The following is a 27869-nucleotide window of genomic DNA, read 5'->3' on the forward strand; positions in this document are numbered from 1 at the left end:
TGTTTTAATATATATGGATTTACATAGAGATACTTACTGCCGTATGCCATAAACTGAAATTTAAAACAGCTTTTCACCATTTGATGTATGTATTTTATTTAGCTATATCTTGTTCAATACAAATACCAGAGTCACTATTTTCATATTTTAGCAAACACAATGCCAAGCGTAATCCTTTGGGTACACTAATATTACTCACAGAACAAAGCTTTCATCAGCAGTCATTTTAGTGCTTAAGGAAATGTATTATCAATGTGTCAGATTTTGACAGAAAAGTCAGAACCTTAAGGCTATAATCAGAACTGTCCAGATTTGTCAAAAAGCAGCCAAAGAGAGTATTACATCATTTTCAGATAATTATTTGTGCTCCCATTTTTATTTGTTTCAAGGAAATGTCTTCAATTCTGAACGAGGAAAAAGGAAAAGGTGCAATTTAATATTTTATTTATTTTAACTGTAAAATATTTGAAGTTAAAATAACTCTGGTAATGAAGGTATTCATTTCATCAAAACTGTTTGTATCAAGAGTGCCCCTCAGTTGTCAGTCAGCCATGATTACTGCTGCATTGTTTCTCTGCTCCTCTGTTCTTCTTTTACTGCACATTTACAATTACCTTCTGCATTTCTGATTTCCAAACCATAATAACTAGTGATGGGTGAATAAATACGCCAGGCGCGAATTTGCTGCGAATTTCTTGTACAAAGACATAACTTTTTGCATTGTGAATATTTTTTTTCCCTTGCCGAATTTAAAGACATTCCCCCAATAATCTTTTGCTTATTGTACAGAGCTTAACATAATAATTTTTATTAAACAGGTTGTTCTTTTAGTATGGTATAGAGAGTGATATTCTGAGACAATTTACAATTGGTTTTCATTTTGTATTATTTGAAGTTTTTGAGTTATTTAGCTTTTTATTCAGCAGCTCTTCAGTTTGCAATTTCAGCAATCTGGTTGCTAGTGTCCAAATTAAATGAAATACTGGAATATGAATAGGAGAGGCCTGAATAGAAAGATGAGTAATAAAAGAATCAATAACAATACATTTGTAGCCTTACAGAGCATTTGTTTTTTAGACGGGGTCAATGATTCCCATTTGACTTCTTCTGAGAGTCAGAAGAAGTCAAATTACTCGAAAACTATAAAAAATAAATAATCATCATCATCATCATCATCATTTATTTAAATAATGAAGACCAAATGAAAAGTTGCTTAGAATGGGTCATTCTATAACATATTAAAAATGTACTTATAGGTGTACTACCCTCTACTACTTGTGTGTAATTGTGTGATTGTGTGTAATTGTGTGAAAAATGAAGACAAAATATTTTTGTACTGAAAGAATATATAATGTGGAAGGTAGATATTCTGAATCCTCAATATGTTGAGGAGGTATTCTATACAAAAGAACAGCAGACACCCACAAACAGGTGTTAAAAAGAAATGCATACTTCATACTACAAAAACATAAGGTACAACAGATGTATTGGTTAATGTCAAAAGATTTGCTTTCATCAATAAAAAGAAAAGTTTTAGTAACTTGTAGATTAGCACCATATCGACACATCCCTTTATCAGCTAACCAGCTAAGATTATTAAGTTTATTACTCTCAATTAAACTGGTAGATACAACATTCCCTAATGTTTCCATACATCTAATCACAAATCTATTCCCAAAGCCTTCTTTAAATATTGGGTCTTTTTTAAACATGGCTAGATTTATTTTTGTAGTTTTTGTGGATAACGTGACCCATTAATGATTGCCCAAGTCTTCTTGCTCATAAAGGAAACTGTATGCAAGTGTACTATGCATGTGAGATTTCGTTTTCTTACGAATGTTGCTAAGCTTTTTTTTGTGTGAAACCCTGCATGATTAGTAAACTCACAAGGGGTTCATAAACCCTCTATTCGAATCAACTGTTTTTCTTTTAACTGACACAACAAAGTCGTCAGAATCTGGACAAATACGGTCCATGATTTGAGCTGAACTCATGGTATTTGCTGAACATTCTTTCCTGTACAGTGATGTGTAAACTTCCTTATTTTTGTTTTCAGAGTGATATCTAAAAAATGAAGAATAGATGGATGAAAAATGTCTAACTCTTGGTTGATTATTCTTCATGTTAATCAAATTAGGGGCTAGGGTGTTACTTTAATATATGGGCTATAGCAGGTCTGGACTGAAATTTAAATAGGTCCTGGAATTTCAGGTACACAGAGGCCCAAACAGCACCCCAGAAGAATCACTGTCTATGACAAATTACAACAGCCGCTCTGGCATTTGCCAGAACCCACCCAGTCCAGGCCTGGACAATAGACTTGCAACCCCTAGCTAGAATTGTGTATCCATATGCTGAAGTTGGGACTAAACCTCCAGTCTTATGTCCCTGAGCATTGTAATACTATAGATAATCCAGACAAAGTTGCTAAAAAGGCATTATTTATTCACAACCATGCCAGAAAGATATTGATAAGATCAAATTAAAAACAAAAGGTGCTGCATGTGGGGGGAGGGATCCCTCTCTTTAGAATGCTTAACCCCACCACCGGATTTGTACCAATCAGATGGGAGGAAAATGCATGTTACATAGAAGTTACATAAGCCAGCTGCTATTTTGTATATATAATACTGTGCAATAAAGGGCAGATCTGCCTAGATAATATATGTAATGTCCACATTAATCATGTACAATAATGTGCACAACAACATATATCGTGTTTGTTTCATTATTTGTTAGCAAAGGTACTAGTCCCCAGAATGCAGAAAGGCTGTGCAGTATATTAAGTCAAAAAGTGACGTGATGGTCAAGAGACTTGCAATGAGGCTGTTATATCAATACTTTTATGTATCTAAATTGTTTCATTAGTAAGGTTGATCGTGCCCATGGATGTGATAAAGTTCCAAAGGGTCCCAGTTAAAGTCTGACTGGCGACCCACTGTGGTGATGGAATAGTCGAGATCTGTGTGTATAAATTGGTATCTGGTTGCATTAGGAATCAGTGCCAAGATCTTTAATCCAGCGACAGCTGCGTTTGGCAGCGGAACGGCTGTTGAGGTGCGGTGTCTGCATTTGGGAGACGGGGCCCCTCTCCAAGGACTTGTGACAAGAGAATATTGAAGGTGATTTGGATGTGGTGCCCATTCAATACAACTTGGCTTGACGGTGATACTTCAAGAAATATGGTCTGTACATTTACTTTTTTATTATCGGCTTGATAATGATAATAATATCGGCTTTGCTAATAATTGGAATCCATGAAGAACTACATTCATATTATTGTTGCAGATTTTTTTGTGATTGCTGAAACGTATTTGTTAGTGGACACTCCATTTCTATATTCTTTGCTTTATTTAATTTTTGGGCAATTTTCCCTTGCCAGAATTGTGTCCATCTCAGAACCAGTTTGAGGAATGGAAAAAAAATCTTTATAATTCTCCAGGGCGTGCATGAAAGAACATGTATGAGCACCTGAAAAACAGACATTGAGCCCAAAGTCCCTCCATGAGAGACATTAGAGTGGGGAACAAATCTGGATATCATCACAGACACTGCAATTCCTAAAAAGAATTGTCTTTGGTGTATTCAGAGCTCTATTAACAGCATCACTCGTGTTATAAAAAAATGTCTAACGGGACAGGAGGCAATCACAAGATTGGGTTACAAAATCAAAATCAGTCAGAACAAGTATGTCTTAGTTTCAAAAACTGGCCTTCTGGGATATTACAAACTGCGTGGGTGGATGTGAAGAATAAGGCTACAGAACAACATTACGCAGAGCATTCTTTTCTATAAAGTGAAGTAGAAACTTTTGGTGTGCTGAACCGCAACATTAATCATGATAACAGACAAACTTTGAAATCTTTTGTAGATTTCAAACAAAATTAATACCAAATAAGGATGCAATTTCTCAAATTCTGCTAAGTGTCACACTAGATAAATACTAAATCATCATTATAGCCACCATTGTAGAAAAATGAATGTATGGATTGTCATTGTTCAAATATGGTACTTTGTAAATATTGGCATATGAACAACCATTTTTGAGCGACGCAAATTTTTTTAAAAAGAAAAAAAATATGAATATGAATGAGAAGAAATTATATCTAATTAAGTATTTCAAAAATCACAATATAATAAAGTTACCAGGCCACTAAAAAATTCAATGCCACTTTTAATAAATTCATGTTGCCGGGCTGCAAATGTGAATTAAATTGCAATCAGTGCAGCCCTTTTGCTGGATTTTGTAGACAAGTATCTGAATTTTCAAATGATCTGGTAAACTTGATCTGGTGACCTATATTTATTAAGATGAAATATACAACTATGTAGCTTGACCTGCACTCCTTTCAATTAATGAGCCAGGTGCAAGTCAGACCAGGGATCTCTGCCAAATTCCCCCACACTTATATCAAAAACACAGCAATATACTGACTGTATCTGAACTCATTGTATCAAAAAAAAGTCTTACATTACAATAAAGTAAGACTTTTGTAATTTTATGATATAATAAGTCCAGAGTCCATCAGTATATTGCTGTGTTTTGGATGAAATATGCAATTAAAGTGCTGTGCCCTCAACTGCAGACCAACTCCCAAACAACAGAGTAAAGGTTAAAGAAAATTGTGTAGAAACACTGATTATGCTGCCCTTAAAGATTTTATTCCAAGAACTATTCGACGTCCCAGTAGTGGTCTAATGGCCTTACGTATTTTGGGTAGATAATGGAATTTGGCTGTAACTGAACGCTCCAATGTCGAATCAACTGTTTGAGAATCAAGAATCAATCAAAGTCATAAAGATTGTCTCTAAACTGGACAAATCATTCCAGCATGTAAAATAAATTGTTAAAACCAACAGTATTGGTAATTACTAATACTTAATAAATTGTCCCCTAAATATTGCTTTAAGTGCACATCTGCTGTCAATGGGTGTGTGAAGGTGTGATGCTATCCTATTGTAATTAGTATTTGGCTTTGCTATAATGGCTATAAAAAGAGAAAATTGTCCAGAGCTTCTTTTATTTCTTAAAAAAAACTTAGGCCTGGGATGTAGACACCGATAGTTTTTGTTCTGTAAGAAAATGTGTGTCAGTGAGATAATGATTTTAAGTACTATATTGTGCAGTATTTTTCAATCCCATGACTTTATAAATGACTGAGAAATTTACTTTGAGTAAAGTGTTCATAGGATTGATAAATTATAGGCTGAACAAACTTATAGTTTATGGTCTATGTCCCCTGAAATGTAAAGCATTATATTATAAATATTGGAATAAAACATCCTGGAATGTCTAGAAGGACTAGAAGGTTTGAAAATATACAACCCAAAGGAGAAAGATAAATCAAAGATTGGAATACATTTGTATACATTTAGTGATTTATAAAATTACAGGTGAAAGCATATATCACTGAAAATAAATTCTGAAATAAATGGTTTTCTCTAAAACAGAATGGTGAACAACTCAGGAATGTGAGGAAGAACTTAAAGTAGGATCTATGTATGAAAAGTAGATAATAGACAATGTTAATGATAAACTTAATCATAGCACAATATATACAGACAGGGGCGCTCCACCAATGAGGCGAGTTGAGGCACTCGCCTCAGGCGGCAGCGCCCCCCTGGTTGCTCCTGGTAAGAGCTGAATTTCTGTTTTTTAACAGAAATTCAGCAAATTTAGCAATGCGGCCCCCCCTGTCCCTGGTGCTCTAGTGGCCGGCGGGGACACACACCACATGGTTATTTTCCCCCCTCTGATGCCGGTTCCTCTATGGTGCACGCGGCGCACACTTCCTGGCTTTACATGCCGGCGTGATGACGTCATTGCGCTTTGGTGTGAAATTCAATGGTATTTAAAGGGGCTTTGAATGTAAACTCATTGCCTGTTGTAAGGTCTGAACTCTGCAATCCTGACCCTTGCCTACCTGACTATTTTAATCTCTGCCAATTCTGATCCTTGCCTGTCTGACTATCCTGCCTGTACCGACCAGGCCTGTCCGTTTGATCCCTCTGGGTTGTGTTGCCTTCCGTCCTGTATCCTTGGTAAACAATCGTACCCCTTTGCCTGTCCAGAACTCTTGCTTGACTGCTCTCTTATTAAGACCTCATCAGCATCTGAGTAGCTGAGGGCTCCTCTTGAGGCCAAAGGCTACAAGCGGAAGCAGAGCCGTGACCATGGAGCACTTGCTTTGGATTTAGGGAGCCGATCGTGTCATCATTGCAGCACCAAATGAAATGAATTAAGCTAATTTTAAAGAAAAAGGGAAAGAAAAAAAAATTCTTACATATTCTTTAATACAAGTATATTGGAGATATCTTTAAAGAACCTAAAAATAATCTTTGCCTTTAGAATGCTTTAAAAAAAAAAACATGAAAAACTGTAAATTTAGGTTTTGATAATGGGCCTCTACTCCTTGATACTCACTTATCTTGATGTTTACCCTATCACAAATATATAAAGAGGAGCACCTGGAAGTAAAAGTGGAATGTCCCGATTTAAAACAATGGCTTTCTATACACATAATCAAAATTGAGGTTAATTTCTTTGAAGAAAATGCACTTGGAAGAAAACATGATTACTCTTTACAGTACATTAGAAGACATTATAGACAGATAGAGTGGCACCTGCTTCACATAAAAAGAAGAGTCCCCCCTCCTTTTGATTTCAGAAACTGAACTTTTACTTGAAGCAATGCAATGATGGTGAGTGCAGTGAAATCAATGCAGATTTACTTAATGCTTTTAAGAGGGGCTTGGATTACTTCTTGAAAAGCAAAGCAACCAAGGCCACAGTGATCTTAAGATTTGTAGCTAGTCTGATATCTGTATGTGTTCTCCATGTATATATTGTATATACGCTGGGGATAATTGTGAGGGGTTGAATTAACTTGATGGACTATTGTCTCTTTTTCGACCCAAATTAGTTGATATATACATCTAATGGATCATATAGAGGAATTTAACTTGATGGACGGTTGTATTTTTTTTCAACCCGAATTGTCATGTAACTACAGTATATAACTTTTCCCATATAATATTTTCATAATTTACTCGCTAACATTACTATGTTTGCAAACATATATCAGAACTGCGAAAACTGTTAAGAGATTTGTTCATGAACTACCGGTCACCAGGAACCAAAAAAACAAATAAGAGTAGAGCAGTGGCCTAAAGTGAGCAGGAGTAATGAGAAAATACCTGTGTCTTTGCTTATTTCAATACAAAGCATAAATATTGGTGCAGGGAACACTGGTAAATGATCAGACCAAAGGTAGTAGATAAAAACATTGAAAGCTTTATTTATGTAGTCATCTCTCACCTGACGCGTTTCGTGTCACTGGGACAATAAATCATAGGCTTGGTTAGCCTATGATTAAGTGTTCCAGTGACACGAAATGCGTCAGGTGAGAGATGACTACATAAATAAAGCTTTCAATTTTTGTTATCTACTACCATTGGTCTGATCAATACGTGAGTTTACCAGTGTGCCCTGCACCAACATTTATGCTTTGTATACGGATTGTCAGCTCCCCTGAGCTGACAGCCTGGGGCAGGAGCACCTGGGCCATGTCTCTATTTTGGTGAGTGATTCCACAGGTTTATGCTTGCTTTATGTTCTTGGTCCAGACTTTGCTCATTTCAAGTCATGGCTGAGCAATGGCAATTACCCCAGGTGTCTTGAAAGGTTCAGTGCTAAAACAATGCAGAAAATGGCTTTTCAAAACATTTGGTAGAGACTACTTGCAAATGGTTCCTTATCTCTAGATTCTGTTGCACATTTTTAGAAAGATAATAAAAATGCAAACTTCAAGTTCAAATAGGGTATATTTTTGTTATTTAATAACAGAATGTAATATCTATATCTATATCTATATCTATATATATATATATATATACGCTTAATGGCGGCTGCTGTGAGTGCTTTCATGGACTGCTACAGACTTGTGACTTTGTGATTGGTGAGTGTCGATAAATTCTACATATATATATATATATATATATATATATATATATATATATATATATATATATATATATATATCTATATATATATTACTGAGATCATGTTTATATGTTACTGCAAATTCTTATCTATATTCATTTAGCTATATTGGATTATTCTTAATTATAACCCATCAAAAATTAATCCAACAAATCTGGATATAATGTATCAGTTTTTTAATATATCTTTATTCTGCTATTTATAGTAGTTAATAAACACTGATGAAAACTGTCTAACAGGTGTTTGGGGAAATATACACTTAACGACTATCAATTTCCCCTCGTTAGAAAACCTTTCTCCATTAACTACAGATATAGGTCAGTTATTTAAACTGTCATTTAACGCAGACATTAATTACTGAATTTGTACTGAATATGTTTTTAACTGTAATGTTAATGTCAAATCTCTGACTATATATAAATATATTTACTGTATATAGAGAAATTACAAAATGAGTAGGTGCACTTTAAAAATAGTTTTTTTTTTAAAAAAAAAATCATCATATTTATTAGAACAATTGAAAGCAGGCCAACATTTCAGTCTCCTCCTTAGATCTTTATCTTTTATTTTAGATAAATGTCTAAGATGGAGATATGCCAGACCAATAATGAAAGCCATGATCTAATGAAAGCAATGATCATTTTAGTAAAGTGAAGCTATACCCTGAATATCAACAGAATGTTCACTCTATTAAGGAATAAAATATACAGTGCAATCATGTACTCTCAGTCTACTTGCACAAAACAATTGGATTCTATTGCCCGTCTAGTCTTCACTTTTTGACCATGTCTTCTTGATATAAAAATAGCCAAGGCAGAAAAACACAGATATCATATATTCATTTATTTTTCTCTTTATGAGTTGAATATATATAGTAGCAATTAATGGAAAACATAAAAAGAGAAGGGTCCAAAGTAGCCTTTCCTACACTTAAATATAGGAGAAATGTAATAATAGGAGAAAAGTCTTTAGTCTCCTGTAGAAAACAATCAGTATGAAGAATTGACTGGATACCAATTTAAAAGAAAAATATCTTATTGGCTGCTATGGGCAATTGCACCTGGGCACACTTAGAACATTTTATTACATTTGGGGCAAGGTGTCTTATGCCCACTAGTGATTGCCTGGCACTGTATCTCACCATGAGCCATAAAGCAACCATGAGGTTTGTACACCATATTAAAGCTACTACTGAAACAAAATCTCTATAAATCATAACAAGGATTTCCAGCTGGAAGTCCTGGGGCAGGTTGTGGACCTCCAAAAGAGGCCTTTTCAATGGCATATTTGTTAATCCATCCATTATATAGAAAAAGTTAGAAAGCTATGTGGTTCAGTAATGGTATTGTTAGAATATGCTGCATTGTTTTGGTAATGACTGTGAGCATTATTTTCATGTAACCTTGCCTTGGAGCAGACTGCGGTATCTCATTAGATATGAATCATAACTGCTGACTTTATAGCTAGTTTAATAGATAGCATTCAAACCCTCCTGATTTCACTAATTTTGAGCAGTGCAGTCGCTTACTATTTTCCCGTGGACAAGAGAGGGGCTCCACGCCAACATTCCTTACAGGTCCATGTTGTATACAGTTCCTCTTCGAATGGTCTGAAGATCACAAGAGTGATCATGCATAAACCTAACTTGACTACAACCTTCAGTATATTCTTATTTAGAAATAATTATAGGATCAACCAAAGCAGCTTAATAACATATTTGCAAGGACAACTGGATTTCAACATATTGTTAATGAATATTTCATTTATTCATGTTCATGTTTTAAATTTCAAGAACACAAACAATTCCAGATATACTGTAGCATTCCAACTTAGTCATTTGAAACCCATCACTAACAATCAAACTAATTTGTCTAATACTTTTTTCCAGACCTCTTCTCTGGTTTCTGTAAATTACAACCACCACACGAAACATGCAGTAAAAATCTATACGCTGGTAAACATCAGAAGTGATTCTCCAATACCTTCCAGTGATACGATCAAAGAAACTGAACAGCCTATCTGCATGCTGAGTTGATAGCTCTATTAGTACTGTTATCAGCTATTGTGGATACATGGTCAGGTATAATGTAGCTAAATGTATATTTAGGGTGTGATATACACAACTTCTTCCAAAGTTTCGGTACAGAAATCCCTCCTATAGCAGAAAAATTCACTTTGAAGGTCTTTTTAACACTCTTTATACTTAAAGTATAGTAAAATTAACTGATCTGAACTGCTCAAGGCAGTTGATCCAGTTCTGATGAATTGACATGTCCATCTGTTTGCATAAATTTGTCATTTTATTAAATACGTTGCTGTCGGGATAATGTTGAAAGACAGAAAAATGTTAATTTCTGAAAGAAAATTAGTAGAGCTGGTTCTTGATTCAGTTCAAAGTTCAGTAAATGTACATTTAAGCTAAAACTTGTGATAAGGTTGCAGTGCAAATAACAGCAAGGATGCAAACAATGTTAAAAGGAATTTGCATAACCTTAGATTATAGGCATGGGACCTGTTATCCTGAATGCTCGGGACTTGGGGTTTTCCAGATAATGGATCTTTCTGTAGCTTTCTGGATAATGGTTTCCAAATAACGGATCCCATACCTGTATAAAATTAATGTCTGATATATACATGTATCTCCTTATTTACAATATGTTCTAATGTTACAGAAGCAGGGGCTGGTGGATGACACTACCTACCCGGCCTGGATTTGCCAGCCAGGCACCCCAAGACCAAGCCTCTTTGAATGGTCCATCCACCCCCACACTCCTGCTCAGCTTGTTTGCTTCTGTTCTCTTTTGTGCATGCACACTCCTCTGGTTTTGGGACTGAAATATCCTGTGCTCCCAATTCTACATTATTTGTAAAAAAATGCAAAAGCAGTTGGGCATCATGCTGCCCCTTAATGTATACGCCCTAGGTCTGAGCCTTTGTAGCCTTTCCACAAATCCAGAGAGGGATACCAGGATACAGTGCCAGTGGCACATGTGACATTTCTCTACTAGCACATTTTAGCCAGCTTAGAAACATTCAATTACCCTCTGCATAAACAGTATCTGCAGTATCAGTATCAGGCAAATAACGTTGGCATGAAAAATTAAAATTTTCATTGCATTTTTTTGTTTGATGCCATCTTCAACTGTCAGCATTTGAATTCATCCAAATTTTAGTTACTCTATACTCAGTATCAAGACATTATGAATTATATTATAGGAGGCATGCATGATACGGGTAATAGGGAATAATTTATGCACGAAAAACCAAAGTGAAATTGTCTAATGTAGTCTTTTATAAATATTTATGATGCTAATTAAAGAATTTCTTCATGCTTTGGCAGAAAACAAGCCAACCAGAGCTCATTTGAAAAACAGTAAGTGCACCAGGCAGAATGTTATTACTGCTTGGCTATAAAGTATAATTGTAGCTGTGTGCATCAGCTTAGTCTAAATATTCCATTTATTTATTTTTTTTGTTTCTGTGTTTTAAACAAACTGCAAAATGCAATTTGTAGAAGTGTGACAATCTGTCTAATTAAAATTATAAAGATATTGTAAAAATCTGTTTAGTTACATAAACCAGTATAGGTATCCATTTTCCACAAAGTAGCATCTCTAATTGGAGAAATATATTCACTCTAGCTGATTAAAATTCCAGGATCGCATCAGGAGGCTGAAAATTGACAGACACATTAATTGATTTAAATAGCAAACTCAGACATTTTTATTTTATAACATTGTTATTGCAAATGTTATATTATATTCATAGTATATGATTCCTAAAAGAAATTAAGCAGAATAAGTAATCTCATCAAAACAGATAGTACTTATGGGATGATGTACAGATGCATTCAATCTTCTGTTCCAATCACAAACAGCAAATAAACTAAATGTATTCACAAATCAGTAAAATCTGTTATAGGCAGATACTGTACATGCAGTTCAGAATGGTGGCATTCTATTGACATGCTACTCTTTCTAACAAACACATTGCATGCTGAGCATTTTTTTTATTATTTACTTCTTGTATGTAATACATCTCTTGCCTTTTGTTTCTTTTATTTTTTCTTTGCTAAAGTTCAGGGTAAATGCACTGAGACTAATAAGACAGAAAGGCTCATTTATAATTGCAAGTACAATTTGCAAAGTACAATTTCAGAAGCAATCCATTTCAATCCGTTTTTAATCAAGAATGCAGCATTTTTTCTACAGGGATTTGCACAATTGCACGCTTTTGTGTTAAAATACAACAAATTGCTACTGAGTGTTTTAAAGATTGGGACAATTGAGTGGGGATTGCATCATTCCAGCACTCGCCATTGAAATTACTCCTGTGTATGATATTTTAGGGGCAATTCTGCGTGACTATTAGGGGCAAATTTATTTAAGGTCGAATATCGAGAGTTAATTAACTCGATTAAATCCTTCGACTTCGAATATCGAGGTCGAAGGATTAAGCACTATTATCGATCGATAGGAAAAATCATTCGGAGGAACTATTAAATCCTTCAAATTGAACGATTCTAAGGATTTTAATCCATCGATGGAACGATTTTTGTTCGACCAAAAAAAGCTATCAAAGCCTATGGGGACCATCCCCACAGGCTAACATTGACTTTGGTAGCTTTTAGGTGGCGAACTAGGGGGTTGAAGTTTTTTTTAAAGAGACAGTACTTCGACTATTGAATGGTCGAGTAATAGAACAATTTTTAGCTCGAATCGTTTGATTCGAAGTCGAAGGTTGAAGTAGCCCATTCGATGGTCGAGGTAGCCAAAAAAAGCATTCGAAATTCGAAGTTTTTTTCCTCTATTCCTTCACTCGAGCTAAGTAAATGGGCCCCTCAATGTCGTCTGCAGTGGGAAACCTGGAATACCACCACCAAAAGCAATACTTGTGTGTGATTTATCAGAACAGGCTGGGCGGGCACAATGGCACGTGGTATAACTATGTGCAGTTACACAAAAGGCCTTTAGATGCCACAGCTGTGCATGTGCTTTTAAATGAGCTCTATAATAGACATATATCTTGTTGGAAACTTGTTAGAAAATAAATTATATATCAGTCAGATGTGCCAAACATTATTTTTCTCATTCACCTAGTTGTGAAGCTTGCAGTTCAAGGCACCCTGGTAACACATTTGGCCATCTGTATATAGACTACCTGGTAGACTAACTGGTAGATTTTTGGCATGATTTCCACTGCTTTAATCCTAGATAATCACCACGCACTAATACAGAAATCATTGAAATAATAAAATATCACACTTCAATGAAAAGGCATTTATTATAATAGATAGAGACATCTCCTGGCCTGTCTAGGGCAAATTGATCATATGCCTAAATAGGCAGATGTGGCAATATTTCATGTAACAATTAAAACAATTGAATGGAAAATGCAAGTGGTCTCAAATTGTCATTGTTACGTGTATATAGGATGGTGAATGGAGAGGCCAGCGGCTGTATCTTAAGTACCCTGCAAACTATTATTGTGCTTGCAAGGTATTATTCCAGGCACATATAAACAATAATTGTGGAACTTGGTCTGTAATTCCTTTGTTTTGCAATTGAACATGCATTGATGTTTTCTGTCAATATATTTAGGTCCCATTAGGATTGAGGGAACCCCCGTCCCCCAATATGGATTATCATAATTGTAATGGATGATGAGTTGGTATCATGCCTATACTTTTCATGCCCAATGATTAGTGGTGTCTGGCACTGTGTGGAGCTATATGAAGTATACTCTTTTATAGCCTAGTAGTGAAAGTTTTGCTTCCAGTTTTCAATTTTCAAAACTGTCCAAATCATGGACCAGATGTAGCAGAAATCAATGAACATGAGCCTGTAACTCCATACTTATTCATGATTTCACTCTTATTATTTTAATAACTGACTTAAAATTGTATCACTTGGATGCCAAGTGTTCAGTGTTTGTAATAGCCAGCTGACTTTAAAAACACCCACCCCACTCAGTATGGACTAACATTGAGCCCTGAACAGTTCAATGGCCTATGGCATGGCATTGTTTCATGTTCTCAGTTATTCAGCTAATTAATGAGTTAATGGTAGCAATGGCTATTTACATGGATAGTTTTACAGGTGAAGATACAGAGGACAATAGAGTGTGTTCATTTAAGGTATAATCAATTTATTTAATGTCTTGACCTTTGTGGTTGTTCTAAAGGTTAATGTAAAGTGATCACACAAGTGCACTATGATGTCACCATACAACCAATGAGGGACAGCTTAGATTTAACAGAGCTCTGGTCACTAATGCTATGTCTATATGACAGATACCCTTAGAATACTAAAAGCAAAAATTAGATCATCACTTTTTAAATATTGCTCCTTCACTTTTTAAATTAGAATCCTTCTAGAACACAGACATTTAGAGCTTCATATTTACATGCAGTTGCAGTACCTCCAATGATGTCAATTGTATTATTAAAAAAAAAGTAGGTTTAGTGAAGAACAAAAGTATGAGATATTTAAATATCACATGATTGTAAAGATAAAACAATAAACTTGCAGTAAAAGGCCCTAAGGCCAACCCAAGCATTTTTGTCTTCCGGTTTTGGTACAGACCAAAACTGTATGGCATATTCTAGATGGAGCCTTGCCAGTGCACTGTCCAGTGGGAGAATAGCCCTCTACTTCTGCAAATCTATGCCCCTTTTTATAAGGTCTTGAGCTGTATTAAAGGGGACATAGATACAGCAGGGGGATATTCTTCCACTGTACAGAGCACTCGTAAGGCCCCATCTAGAATATGCCGTACAGTTTTGGTCTCCAACACTCAAACAGGACATTATTGTATTAGAGAGGGTACAGAGAAGGGCAATTAAGATGGTAAAAGGTATTTAAAATCTTTAGATTTTAGATATCTTTAGATCTTAGATATTTAAATATTTTTTTGCAAATAGAAACACATTTTTTTTATTGTTTGTGTAATTTTGCTTGTAATTTCATTTTGTAATTTTAGGAATGATTGAAGTGCAAAACTTAAGATTCTAACATAGTAACATATTAAGTTAGGCTGAAAAAGAAACGTCCATCAAGTCCAAACTTTTAAGTCTATATAAGTCTAGCCTAACTGCTAGTTGACCCAGACTACGGCAAAAAAAACAAATTTGAAGCCTCTCCAATTTGCCTCAGAGGGGGAAAATCTCCTTCTTGATTTTAAGATGGCAATCAGACCATTCCCTGGATCAACTTGTTCTATCATAACCCTGTATTCCCTCCCTTGCTAAAAAGTCATCCACCCCCTTCTTAAAACTATCTAATGCAGGGCTGTCCAACTGGTGACCCGCAGGCCGCATGGGGCCCACCACCCCCCATTGTGTGACACCCCCACATGAAATTCTGTCTGCCGTGTCTGCTTACCATGTGAAAGCTTTAAAAGGTATGACTACAGAGACTACAGGTATGACTACAACTGGCCCCTGCATTGTTTAAACCTCAAATTCAGACTATAATCCCTGTAGTTACACATGTAATCCCTCCTGCATTGTTCACACTTGTAACACCTCTGCCTGCCCTATGCTCCCTGTCTGTGCCATACACAGGGCAAGAGGATGGATATGGATTTAAGGGTATGTCTTAATATAACTTAAACCTTTTCACTTATATGATGATATCCCTGCAGTGAGCACCAACCATGTGGTTTTTTGGTCTGCTATTTATGTAGACATGGTCTTGTGCTAACATGGGTGTGGTTTAAAAACAGGGAGTGGCTAACACTGGCTTCCATTATCCGCCCTCCACCATGTAAGCCAGAAAAATGTCGGCCCTCGGTACCACAGAAGTTGGACAGCACTGGTCTAGGTCCATCAATGCACTATACACACAAGGAAGATACAAGCATGACACATTTTCCAGCTGCTTTTCATAACTAAATCCCTTTGAGTACTTATATGTAGATGGTTGAGCAGGGAAAACCAAAAACAGCCAGACTACCTGACTATATAGCTTTTTGGATGGCAAACTTAATATTTATAGTGTCCCATTTAACACTATTAAACCTTCTAAATAGTTTATACTAATTACTTTATTACAATGATTTTTCACTTCATGTAGTATTATAAATAATCCCAATTCTATTAATTATTCAGTCATTGCAAACTAGATTTTAATTGTGCATGCACTTTTTAGTCTATTAAAATGAAGCATAAAACATAATGTAGCATTTAAGAACTTCTTAAATTGCGTTTGAACATTTAAAAGCCTAAAACAATAAAGTTAATCAAGACAGTGTTGGACTGGGGTCCACCGGGGTTGCCACCTCAGGGGCCCCCATCCCATTTGTGAACTCTTCCACTGCAGCCAGCCTACCACTCCTCCCACCCGCATTGCTATTGGGGAACTTTTGCCTCCTTGCAGACACGATCAGGGTGGGGATGGAGTACCCAAAGTTACTGCCGGGAGCAGGCCTTGGTCAATCTACCACCGGTCTAGCCTGACACTGGGATCAGATATACTAACCTTTGACCATCAGAGTTCCTGACTTGGTTTTTCAGATTTGGTGAAATTTATCTTTTTTCCCCCTAATTTTTCCCTTCCTGTATCCTCTACTCTTACACGTATATACTGTATATTTAAAAATTGTCTTTCTATGCTATGCTGCACCAGAATACCTACGGGCTGTAGTATAAATGGCAAGAAATGCCTACTTGACTTGGCTTGGATTGCTGCCAATTGACATTTAAAAAACACATGTTTTATTTGTTAGGTTTTTGACAACAATAAAATCCCTGCTATGTTTTATGTGTCAAGTTATTCTGCTTTCACGTTAATTATATAGCATATATAAATTATTTGACCTTATTTGCTATACAGAAGGACAAAAAACGTGCATAAAATTACAATATTTATATTTGGCTTCTTAACAGCCATAAATATATATCTATATCAACTGGTTCATTAAATCCATTATGTAAGTGGGATGGCAAATGGAGCCAAGAATGTATTTCAGCAGTAACTCACCTCATTATTTTTCTATATTATATGTGAAGTGCAACATCTGCATGCATAAAGAAATATTGTCAGAACCACAACAAATGTTTTGTTTTATAAGGAGCAATGAGTCATCAGATTCAAGGGTTCATTTAATTTGTATGAACAGAAATTATTCTCACAAAATGAGATTGTTCTATTGCTCTGTGTAACTGTATAAAACATGATAAGTATCTGATATAAAGCAACAAGAGGCAACAAATGTATTAAATACCCACCCTTTATTTTATCATAGCAACATTTGGGTCAGAAATCTTTTTTAAGATTGCAGAAAGACATATCTATTATATCATACCAAATCAAAAAATAAACATGTTCACCATATAGTAAGAACTATAAAGGGTCATTTAATTCGAGGGCCTATTTATCAATAGGGATGTCGCGGACTGTTCGCCCGCGAACTAATTCGCGCGAACATCGACTATTCGCGTTCGGCGAATGTTCGCGAACGTCGCGCGACGTTCGCCAATTTGGGTTCGCCTTAGCTGGCGCTTATTTTTGCCCTCTCACCCCAGACCAGCAGATACATGGCAGCCAATCAGGAAGCTCTCCCTCCTGGACCACCCCCACACCCCCTGGACCACTCCCCTTCCATATATAAACTGAAGCCCTGCAGCGTTTTTTCATTCTGCCTGTGTGTGCTTGGAAGAGCTAGTGTAGGGAGAGAGCTGTTAGTGATTTGAGGGACAGTTGATAGTAACTTTGCTGGCTAGTAATCTACTTGATACTGCTCTGTATTGTAGGGACAGAACTCTGCAGGGATTTGAGGGACATTTTAGGTTAGGTAGCTTTGCTGGCTAGTAATCTACCTTCTACTGCAGTGCTCTGTATGTAGCTGCTGTGGGCAGCTGTCTGTCCTGCTGCTGATCTCTCATCTGCATCTGTTCTTCAAACAACTGCCACCTAGCTGTCTAAATATCAATAATAATACCGTCTCCAGAAACACCACCCGAGTGACGTTTTTCAAGCAGCAATAATATATTCCGTATCCAACGGCTGTAGTGTATACGTTGCCCTTGCAGGCATTATTTGCCCAGTCTTTAACCAAGTGCCACCTAGCTGTGTGAGCTTTTTCACATTCCGTGTCCAGAAACATCACCTGAGTGACGTAGTGTGATTTCTGCCCTTTACAGCACAAAACGCAGCGCTGTGTCAACAATGGATTTTTCAGATACATTTTTGCCCTTGATCCCCCTCTGGCATGCCACTGTCCAGGTCGTTGCACCCTTTAAACAACTTTAAAATCATTTTTCTGGCCAGAAATGTCTTTTCTAGCTTTTAAAATTCGCCTTCCCATTGAAGTCTATGGGGTTCGCGACGTTCGCGAACTATTCGCATGTTTTGTCGCAAGTTCGCGAATATGTTCGCGAACATTTTTTCCGCCGTTCGCTACATCCCTATTTATCAAAGGTCGGATTTTAAATGTTTTTGAAACTACAACTAAACTCACAAACTCTAAAACTACAAATGTCATGAGATTTATTAAAAGATCCAAATGAAAAAAGTATGAATAGAAAATGATGCTGCCCGATGCAGAAAGTGCAGATGTGGTCCCAAGAACTGAATTTTGGGTTTAAACCAACATGTTTTTGCAGTTTCCTGAGTATTGTGTTTTTGGCATCAAAATCATGTTAGCTTGCAAATAAATGCTCAAGACATAAGCATAAAAAAGAGAGTGTCTGTATTTAGCATTGTACATTGCTGTTTGTATGGGCACTGACAGAGTTATCAGGATCTGTTGTTTGGCTGCAGGTTGTTGGAGCTATTATTTTGGGATATTAATCTTGCAACCTTAGCACTAATGTTTAAACACCCAGTTATCTGATTAATTAGAAAGACTAGTGCTTATCTCAGTGGTAATTATTACATTATTGAAAATTAGTTTCCCACTCATTAACAATATGAAAAAAACGCAATACATAGTTTTTCATTCTTCAAAGGAAACAGAAAACAGAGACTGTGACCGTGCCAATTAATTTTACTGACAGCTATTTTACCATACATTTTTAATTTTTTAAACAATACAAATTCTAATGGAGAAAACGGATGCCTGGGTCAGTATGTTGGCTACTGGGCATGTTTCTAATTTAGCATTAAAAATGGATCAAAGCTTTCATTTTTCGTAAGATATAGTGTTTTGAACTAAATGGGCATAAAAACACTTAGCACAGTGTAAAAAAAGAGAAATTGACTGCTGCATGAAATTAGAAACTTTTAAAATCTTGAAGCAAAACTTAATATAACTTTTGGCACATAAGCAATAAATAGGGCATCTTTTAAATAATAAAAAAAAAACTCTTTTAGGAGAACTGGACCCTAAACATGTTATTCTGATTTGACAATGAGATAATTTGTCTTTGAACCTATAACATTACTTTGTCCATATTAGTTTTTCGATTTTTCAGTTTTTATGATTGCTTAAGAGAATATTGTGAATGACTAAAGGGCAATGCAAAAGTGGTCTGTTTTCCTGTTTGTGTAATGCTGTTGTTGGGGCCTAGAACCAGTAGAACCAAAACCTTTTTGGAAGGAACAGTTGGGACATGCTCCCTTATTCATTGGTCACACATTGAAGAGGACTTTTAATAGGGGTAATGTAAGTTAAGTTTTCTACTTGTCTAATACTATCCAAAGGGCCTTAGGCACTGAGCTTAGTTGATACTGTTTAAAAGGCTGAACATGTTCCAGTAGGATTATAAAAGATAAGCCTCTCCTAAAGGTCTTCAATAATTTTAAGTCTTTAGATGTGAAATTTACTAGAAATAGATATTATAAGTCATGGATTATTCAAGCTTTTAATCTAGCACAAAGAGATATGTTACAGGTATATATGGCTGTTTTGGCTTTGTTATAACTTTTTTACAAATAGTCCTACTTATTCCTGTCATTTTACCTGATATATATTGTTTTACCTTGAGGTTCAATTGTATTAAATGAAAAGTACCAGAAATACTAGAAATGAAAGGGTTTTGTATAAATTTTAATAAAATATACTATTACCCTGAATTACTAAAAAAATGTATTGGCTTTAGATGCTCTGCTACAGCTATAATAAAAGAAAATTCAAGTTTTTTCCACAAAACATTATAGTTTTTGCCCCAAAAAGCTTGATCTGTAAACATTTGAGGTTTAGTAAATAACCCTCTAAATGTAAAGATAAAATTGATCTAATCAGTTTCTAAAGCAATGCTCAATTTTTTACATCATACTAAACATTTCTTGTTACAACCAGGTTCTCATTCCCCCATTTCTGTCCCAATACCCAACAAAGTCATTACAGATTTCAGCAGGGATTCATGATTTTAGTGGTGTTAGGGTTCAGGGCTGTATAAGCTATCCTGTTAATGGTGCAAAATCATGCACCATTTTTGTAGGTTGGTTCCATTCCTATCCAAAGCACTGGTTAGATATAATTATTGTGAACATTCAGGGGGTTAATTTTTTGTGGTCTGGGTTATTTGGAGATTTAATATATACCAAAGTTGCAGAAAGTCCAAATACGAAAATCTGCCATCTCAAACCTGCCAATGGGAGATGTCCCTTTAACAATTTGTCCAATAATCTGAAAAATTCTGGGTTTTTGGGGCGATAACCCGAAAAAATTGAGCGATTCTGACATCAAATCCAAAATTTGGACTATTCAGGTTTTCTCTCGAGTTTATTGAGTTTTTTCAAGACCTGACTTTTTTTGAGTTATTTTATTAATAAACTAGATAAAATCGTGGATGGGAGTTTGGTCAAACTTGGTTTAATAAAAATATGAGATAAATTCGAGTTTTAGTAAATAACCCCTTAGTCTTTATTTTCAACAAGATCAAGAGTCAAAATAGTGAAGATTCACTAGTATATGAGGATTGTGGCACACGGAGCATATTCTTTACTGTCGTTGTTCAGCCATTGGTGAAAGTCCTAGGACTGCTGTTGATGTTTGTCATTTTCTTTGAAGGAAAACTAAAGTCACAATCACTGGGGATGCCAAATGTTAGGCACCCACACTGATTGTAAAAGCTTAATCCAGGCTGGTGCTGCTGTTAGTGGAAAGCTGCACCAGCCTGGTTTATCTCTGCAGAAATTCTTCAGTGTGATCTTTATTCCCCTTCCTTCTTCTTCTCTCTGGGCCCAGGTATGCATACTACAGTGAAAAAGTCAGCTTTTCTTTTCTAAGTGCTGCGTTCATTCTATTGCACATGCATCTGCCCAAACTGGAATAAAAAAAAAACCCCAAAAGAATCCAAAGAAGATGGCAACAAGAATCTTCAGTTTGCAGTTTTTAGCAAACAGGGTCACTGGTCCAGGGTATCTGCTAAGAGATTTCAATCACTGGGGGGTCCTTTAGTTTAAGTTCTCCTTAAGTCCATAAGTTTAGTTCTCCTTTAACCGACATGCACGTTTGAGCATGATCATGCCAAAAACAATTATAAAAAACAATGATGGAGATTATCCCGGTGTGCCATCAGTCTTACAATGAAAGACCTGTCTAACTGCACACCGAGAAGATTTTTTTACACACATTTTATCCTTAGAATTTTTTATTTTAAAGAATAGAACCTGAATACACTTCACACATAAGCCTGTATTTATTACTGTTTTTATTCTCTAAGTTATAATTCTAAAGAAAATATACTGTTACTCTTGAGATTCTTCTGTCAATCAAAAAATCAAAATAAACTGCGAAAAACAGCATTAGCCGCAGTTATAAATTCAATATACATCAAAGAAAACCCATAAGTTACTTGATGGCTGTTCAGTGTAAGACAAGTACATATTACATTGGTTATTTGAAGAGTGATGCCTGCATGCTTCAGGAGAACTACTACAATATGTGCTTATTCATTGTTCTGAGAATGCTGCATTTCTATTTTCAGAGATAGAGACTTGTTTTTTAAGTCAAGGGCAAGTAGTCCAAGAAGTGAACAAGTAGATAAAATGTATTGAATTTTCCAGTTGCACTAGCCAACTGATTTTGTAAATTTTGTAAATTGAAATATAATTTGCTACTACTGCTGATTTTACCATTTCTAAAAATACATTTGGGGGAATGTAATAAAACGTCTTACTTAAAAAATTGTTATGATTGCTCCAAAAGAATACAACTCCTTTAAGCACTTCTTAAAAGTGTGCAATTAAGAATCTAAGTCTAATGAAGAATATTACATTATGAAATGCAAATTTTTATTCTTATTTGTGAGAATTGCTTTTCTCTTTGCAACTTTTACTACATTTCCCCCCAGGGTGCATATACTGTATTGTGTATATATTATAGTGTAATTTATAGATCCAACAACCTTTCCCATATGGCAGTCATTGCCAGCACCAAATGATACACTGCTCTAAAAATAGCGTAAATAAAACATTTTGATTAACATCAAAAAAAAATACCCCCTCAAATATAGAGGCACTCTATTATACTATTTTAATAGTGCACTGTTCATTTTTTGTACTAACTAAAGGAACATTTTAGTTCCAGCTACAGGAAATTCATTATATCACATCATTGGCTAAATAACATAGTAAGTTGAAAAAGGACACACGGCTATCAAGTTCAAACTTTTATGTCTATCTTAAACCTGTCTAACTTCTGGAGCCTCTCTAATTTGCCTTAGAGGGGAGGAAATGTATTCCTGACTCCAAGATGGCTGGTACTGGGTGAAAATGATTTTATTGTATAGTCAACTTATCAGTCACTGTAATAGTATAGCTTTATGTACCTTTATTGTTTTCATTTGCATTGTTTAGTAAACTGGGCTATATATCAGCCATAGATATGGGGACCTCCTGTGGGTTCTTCGTACATTAGTCTTGAGTGTTTCATTACATTTTAGTTTAGAGCAGAATTTAGAGGTGTGACTGTAATGCAGACATTTAAATGCACTGTGCTCTTTAAATAAATCTGGAAGTAAAGGAGGAAATCATGCGTTCTGTAATTCAAATATCAGTTCATATTTAAATATACTATACAATCTGAATATACTCACATTTGAAATAGTATGTTTATGCACCATTCCCATGCAGCTTGCTTACTTTTGATATCACATTAATTCAACAAAAGCAGACTTGTGTTCCATGACGCTGACCTACATGAATGATTAAATAACATTTTCATTAATTACTGGCTCTGCCCCAAGGTGAATACATCTTTCATAGCTGAGTGAATATCAAACCATTTTAAAGTATACTATGCCACTATACCTATTCACTCCTAGGAGGTAACAGTTACATATTTGCTGTATAAGGTTGAGTAATATATTTCTGCATTCGTACATTACAAATGTGAACTTGTTTTTTTAAGTTTTTATTTTTATTAGCCAAAAAGCCAAAGTCAATTTGGATTCTGTTAAACCTTTTTTGCCTATTTCTTAAGTGACTCTAAACAGCCCACAAAATAACATATCTTTTCCCCATGTTCAATTTTATCTAATAACTATTGCATCCAGCTCAACTGCAGTTTTTTTAGTTACTTCCTTGTCTAGTATGAAGCTCCACCCCCTTTTCCTTTTTTCTTCTCTCCCAGTCTATTTGAAGAGGTGCCTACTTCCCATGCCTGATTGATTTCCATTGGAGCATTGGCAGTGAGCATACCCAGTAGGCACCTGGGTAAAAAAATCTTTTTTATTCACCTTTTTTCATAAACTCAGCTGAATGAGTCTATGTAAAAAAATTGGGTATTGTGTCCTGCTGCTAATAGCCGTGAAGCACTGTGCGTTTCTAGTGCTAATACAGGTATGTGACCCATTATTCAGAAACCCATTATCTAGAAAGTTTTGAATTACGGGAAGGCCGTCTCTCAAAGACTACATTTTAATCAAATAATTCAGATTTTTAAATTGATTACCTTTTTCTCTGTAACAAAGAAGCAGTACCTTGTACTTGATCCAAACTAAGATACAATGAATGCTTATTAAAGGCAAAACAATTCTATCTTCTTTATTTAATGTTTAATTAATTTTAAGTAGACAACATATGGAGATAGAAATTAAGGAAAGATCCCTTATCTCGAAAAACCCAGGTCGCAAGCATACTTGTAGCACTGATCCAGATATAAATGACCATGTATGACCGATTTTCTCAAGTGTTTCTCAAGAAATAATTTGACTCGACACATGAGATTATATTGATACTAACCGCCTTAGCACCCACTAATGGCTTGTCTAACACCAGTGGAGTAAACCTAAATCCATTTGCTCTCTACCATGTTCTTATACTTATGACATTCCAGGACATAAATGCAAGTGTTTGTTTATATCTAAATATAATTTAAAGCTGTAGGTAGTCAACTGAAAATCGGATGAATTTGCAATATAATAGTTAAATGTATAGAGGTGCAATTAAAAAGAATGGATTCCTGAACTTTCTAAACTATAGCATTTTATTATTGATGTGAACTTTGTAAACTGTAGTATTTTATTATTGATGTGTATGGTTTTAATAAGCCTTTTAGCCCTTATAATGAGCATTTTCTTCTGTTTTACAAAAGCTTGTTTATCTGAAGCTTAATAAAAATAATTTTAAAGAGCTTGTTCAGCAAACCCAGTGCATTGCTGAAAAATTATGATTCATGTCCAAAGGACAAGAAAAATTTAGAAAAAGACAAGACATAGCCAAAGAACTGTGAACTAAATTCCTAAATTGAAAATTTGTGAAGCATTTCATGCTTAGCTGGGAAGTGATGCTGTTGAGCTGTTTAGAAAATAATGTAAATACCATTAAATGTGTCTCTGCCAACACTTACAGCTTAAGTTATGCAGAAAAATATTGACATACACAGAATAAATGTGAAATCACATAATCATAAATCATAATCAGATTTCACCTTCTACATAAACCAAAATATTATACTATGTTGTTTCCTGCATCAAAGGATTTAAAATCAATTTCCAAAAACAAGTGCAGCAATGAAACCTTGTACCTTTATATGACCACAGAACTTGTAGTACCCTTAACATTTACAGCAGTATCAGATTCTTATTCAGATTGTTATTAGAATTGTGCACATTGACTGTGAAAACAATGATACAGACGTTAGAATTTGTAAGAATAAGAACTTAAAGAGTAAGTTGAAAGTGCAAAGTAAATCATTTTCTATTATAAGAATGTGAGCAGTTTATAGGAAAGAAGTATAAATTTCACATTGTGTTTTTGAACTGAATTATATTCATATCAAAGATTGATTACATGGTTTGTATTTATTTCTTCTAGTTATTGTAGTATATTCGGTTTATCATATTATATGATTGTAGAGGATCAGACAAGTTTTTCGATGTCTTTGACATCATTTAGCCCAATAAGAGGCTGGAGAGCCATCCGATTGGCTGGGTGCCCCAGTGCATCCCTGGGAGAGGACCCATGGGAGTGCCTTACTGTGGAGCCAAATGCACAGTGTTACAGACAGAGCTGATAAAGAATCCCCTGCTACTGCAGCCAGCCAAAGCCAGATCTGTGCAGTATGACAGTGCAGCTTGTGAGAAAAGGAGCTACAGTAACATTGAGAGTTTGTGTGTGGTACTCAGCTGGCCAGTTTTAAGTTTCCAGTCTAGAGGGAAAGTTTACCCTGCATCCAGCTGTTGGATGCCTGTTGAAACCCTAGTGTATCCCCAGTGTGAGGACAGGTCTTGCTTATGTATCTGCCATGTAGGAGTGGCTACCAAATCCAAAAGGGAAAGGTGCCTTGGGTCAGGAAGCTCTGCCTGGGGACATAAGAGCTCTTGGGGAAGGGACATTTAACTGAACTTTGTGTTAGTCTGCATTTATTCACCCAGAGTGGAGTATGGGACTGGGGCATTGAAAGACTGTGCCAGGGGTTTGATGTCCATGCAGGATCCCCAGGGCAGAAATAATTGTGTGATTTATAGTTACAGTTACTTCATTCATTTTTATATAAAGTTATATTGTTATTGCAAACTGTGTGATTTATTTTTCCTAGTGGAATTCACTTGAGGTGTGCTCCTCAGTGCCCACTAGGTAAAGGCACTGCATTGTAAATCCCACTTCTCTCAGTATCTTTCTTCTGCAAAGAGAATTCAGGGCCCTGGATTGCAAAGGGTTAATCTCTATTTAAGAGAGTGTACCCAAAATAGGGCTATATGAAAATAATAATAACTGGTTTCTGAAGGAAGGACCTTCACCCCCTGAAAAACTGTTTTCCAGCAAGAGCCATACTTGTTTATATTACTGTAGATCCACCATGCAAAAGAGAACAGTGAAGAAAAGAATATGAGAACGCAATAGGAAATAATATGAACACAGAAATGGAAGGATGGAGAATAGGATGGTAGAAGAGAAAGATCAGATAGCAAAGGAAGGTTGTAAATAGAAGTTAATGGATGGTCCCATAAGAAGAAAAAAGTGGAAAAGGAAAGGAGACTAGTGGAAGTAAAAGATAAGACAGCCAGTGGCGTAACTTCGGATGCCAGGGCCCCCCTGCAAAAAACAATTTCAGGGCCCCCTCTGCACAAAATAGTGGGAGAATTTTATGTATAATATCCCCAGAACTAATAGAAGGATGGCACACTCACGATTTCAGATATAAATAGCCCAGAACTATAGAAGGGTGGCAAAGTGGCAATTACATGCACAATTACAACTTTGCACATTAAGGCAAGGAAAGAGTTAAACAACCACAAGGCAGTGCAATAAATGTGATTTGTATCCTTACCACCCTCATCCCTCATTCTTTCTATGCTGATAGTGTTAATTATGCGCATAAAAAGCTGCCTTTCTCACTTAAGTGTAATTCATGTAAAATATGTTAAAGGTTCTGTCGTCTTGTGCCCCTCAGTGATTTCTAATATCCTTATCATTTACAGTAGGGGGTACATTATCCCTTATAATACATGAGTGATACTCAGAGTTCCCTGTATAACTCAGCCTGCAGCCTTGTGCCTTTATATGGTCACAGAACAACCCCTCAGTGACTTCTAATATCCTTATCATTTACAGTAGGGGGTACATTATCCCTTATAATACACGAGTGATACTCAGAGTTCCCTGTATAACTCAGCCTGCAGCCTTGTGCCTTTATATGGTTACAGTAACGCAACATTAGCACTATAGTGTAATTTTTAATTAATGGGATTAAATGCAATGTCTCAAATGACCCCGCCTCACAAAACACAAAAATCATCATGCCAGTAGCTTGCTCACCTCGGCACCTGTAGTACCCACATAGCTTGTTCCCGTAGCGCTTATTGCTCACCCTCCATCCTGGCCGTTGCTGTTGCTTTAGGGAGTTACTTGGCTTGTGTCCGCGGTGAAGGGGGACAGTCCCCGGTAGAATCTGCCGGAACGGGGGCCTCGCTGTGCAGTTGGTAAAAGCCTGAGCTAAGCAGCATCTGTTACCCCTACCTCCAAGCGTCATGTGACGGGGTAGGCAGGAGGCAAAAGGCACAAGTCCCCAGCAGGAGTGGGGCCAGGCAGCACACATTGGGGTACATTATATATAATGAGGAGTGTAGCCCTGGTTTTCCCGCGCACTGTTTGTATCCTGGGCTGAGCTAGAAGATTATAGGTGTTTGCGAGTCACTAGCAGGGCACTGAGCAGTGGTGTAAAGAAGCCACCTGGTGACTCTGCAATGCGGAGGTGGACTCGGGCCATTCAGGACTTCCCCCCCTTCAGAACAGGACAGGACTCCCCCCTCTTCAGAACAGGACAGGACTACCCCACCCCCCTTCAGAACAGGACAGGACTACCCCACCCCCCTTCAGAACAGGACAGGACTTCCACCCCTTCAGAACAGGACAGGACCCCCCCCCCTTCAGGACAGGAATACCCCCCCCCTTCAGAACAAGACAGGACTACCCCACCCCCCTTCAGAACAGGACAGGACTTCCCCCCCTTCAGAACAGGACAGGACTACCCC

At 36.3% G+C, this 27869-nt stretch overlaps 1 long non-coding RNA gene across 2 annotated transcripts; it reads right to left on the bottom strand.

The window, feature by feature from the left end:
• Nucleotides 1-79: 79 nt before the first annotated feature.
• On the bottom strand, nt 80-27632 carry LOC121395269. 2 transcript variants are annotated; one of them, XR_005962375.1, is made up of 3 exons: nt 27154-27632; nt 22989-23087; nt 80-404 (listed from the first exon to the last, which is right to left on the bottom strand). It is a non-coding gene; the product is annotated as an uncharacterized LOC121395269 (long non-coding RNA). The 2 variants fall into 2 exon arrangements; XR_005962377.1 differs by lacking the exon at nt 80-404 and adding an exon at nt 21235-21313.
• Between the last annotated feature and the right edge of the window lie 237 nt (nt 27633-27869).

This window comes from Xenopus laevis, chromosome 1L (assembly GCF_017654675.1).
Source record: "Xenopus laevis strain J_2021 chromosome 1L, Xenopus_laevis_v10.1, whole genome shotgun sequence".
NCBI lineage: Eukaryota > Metazoa > Chordata > Amphibia > Anura > Pipidae > Xenopus > Xenopus laevis.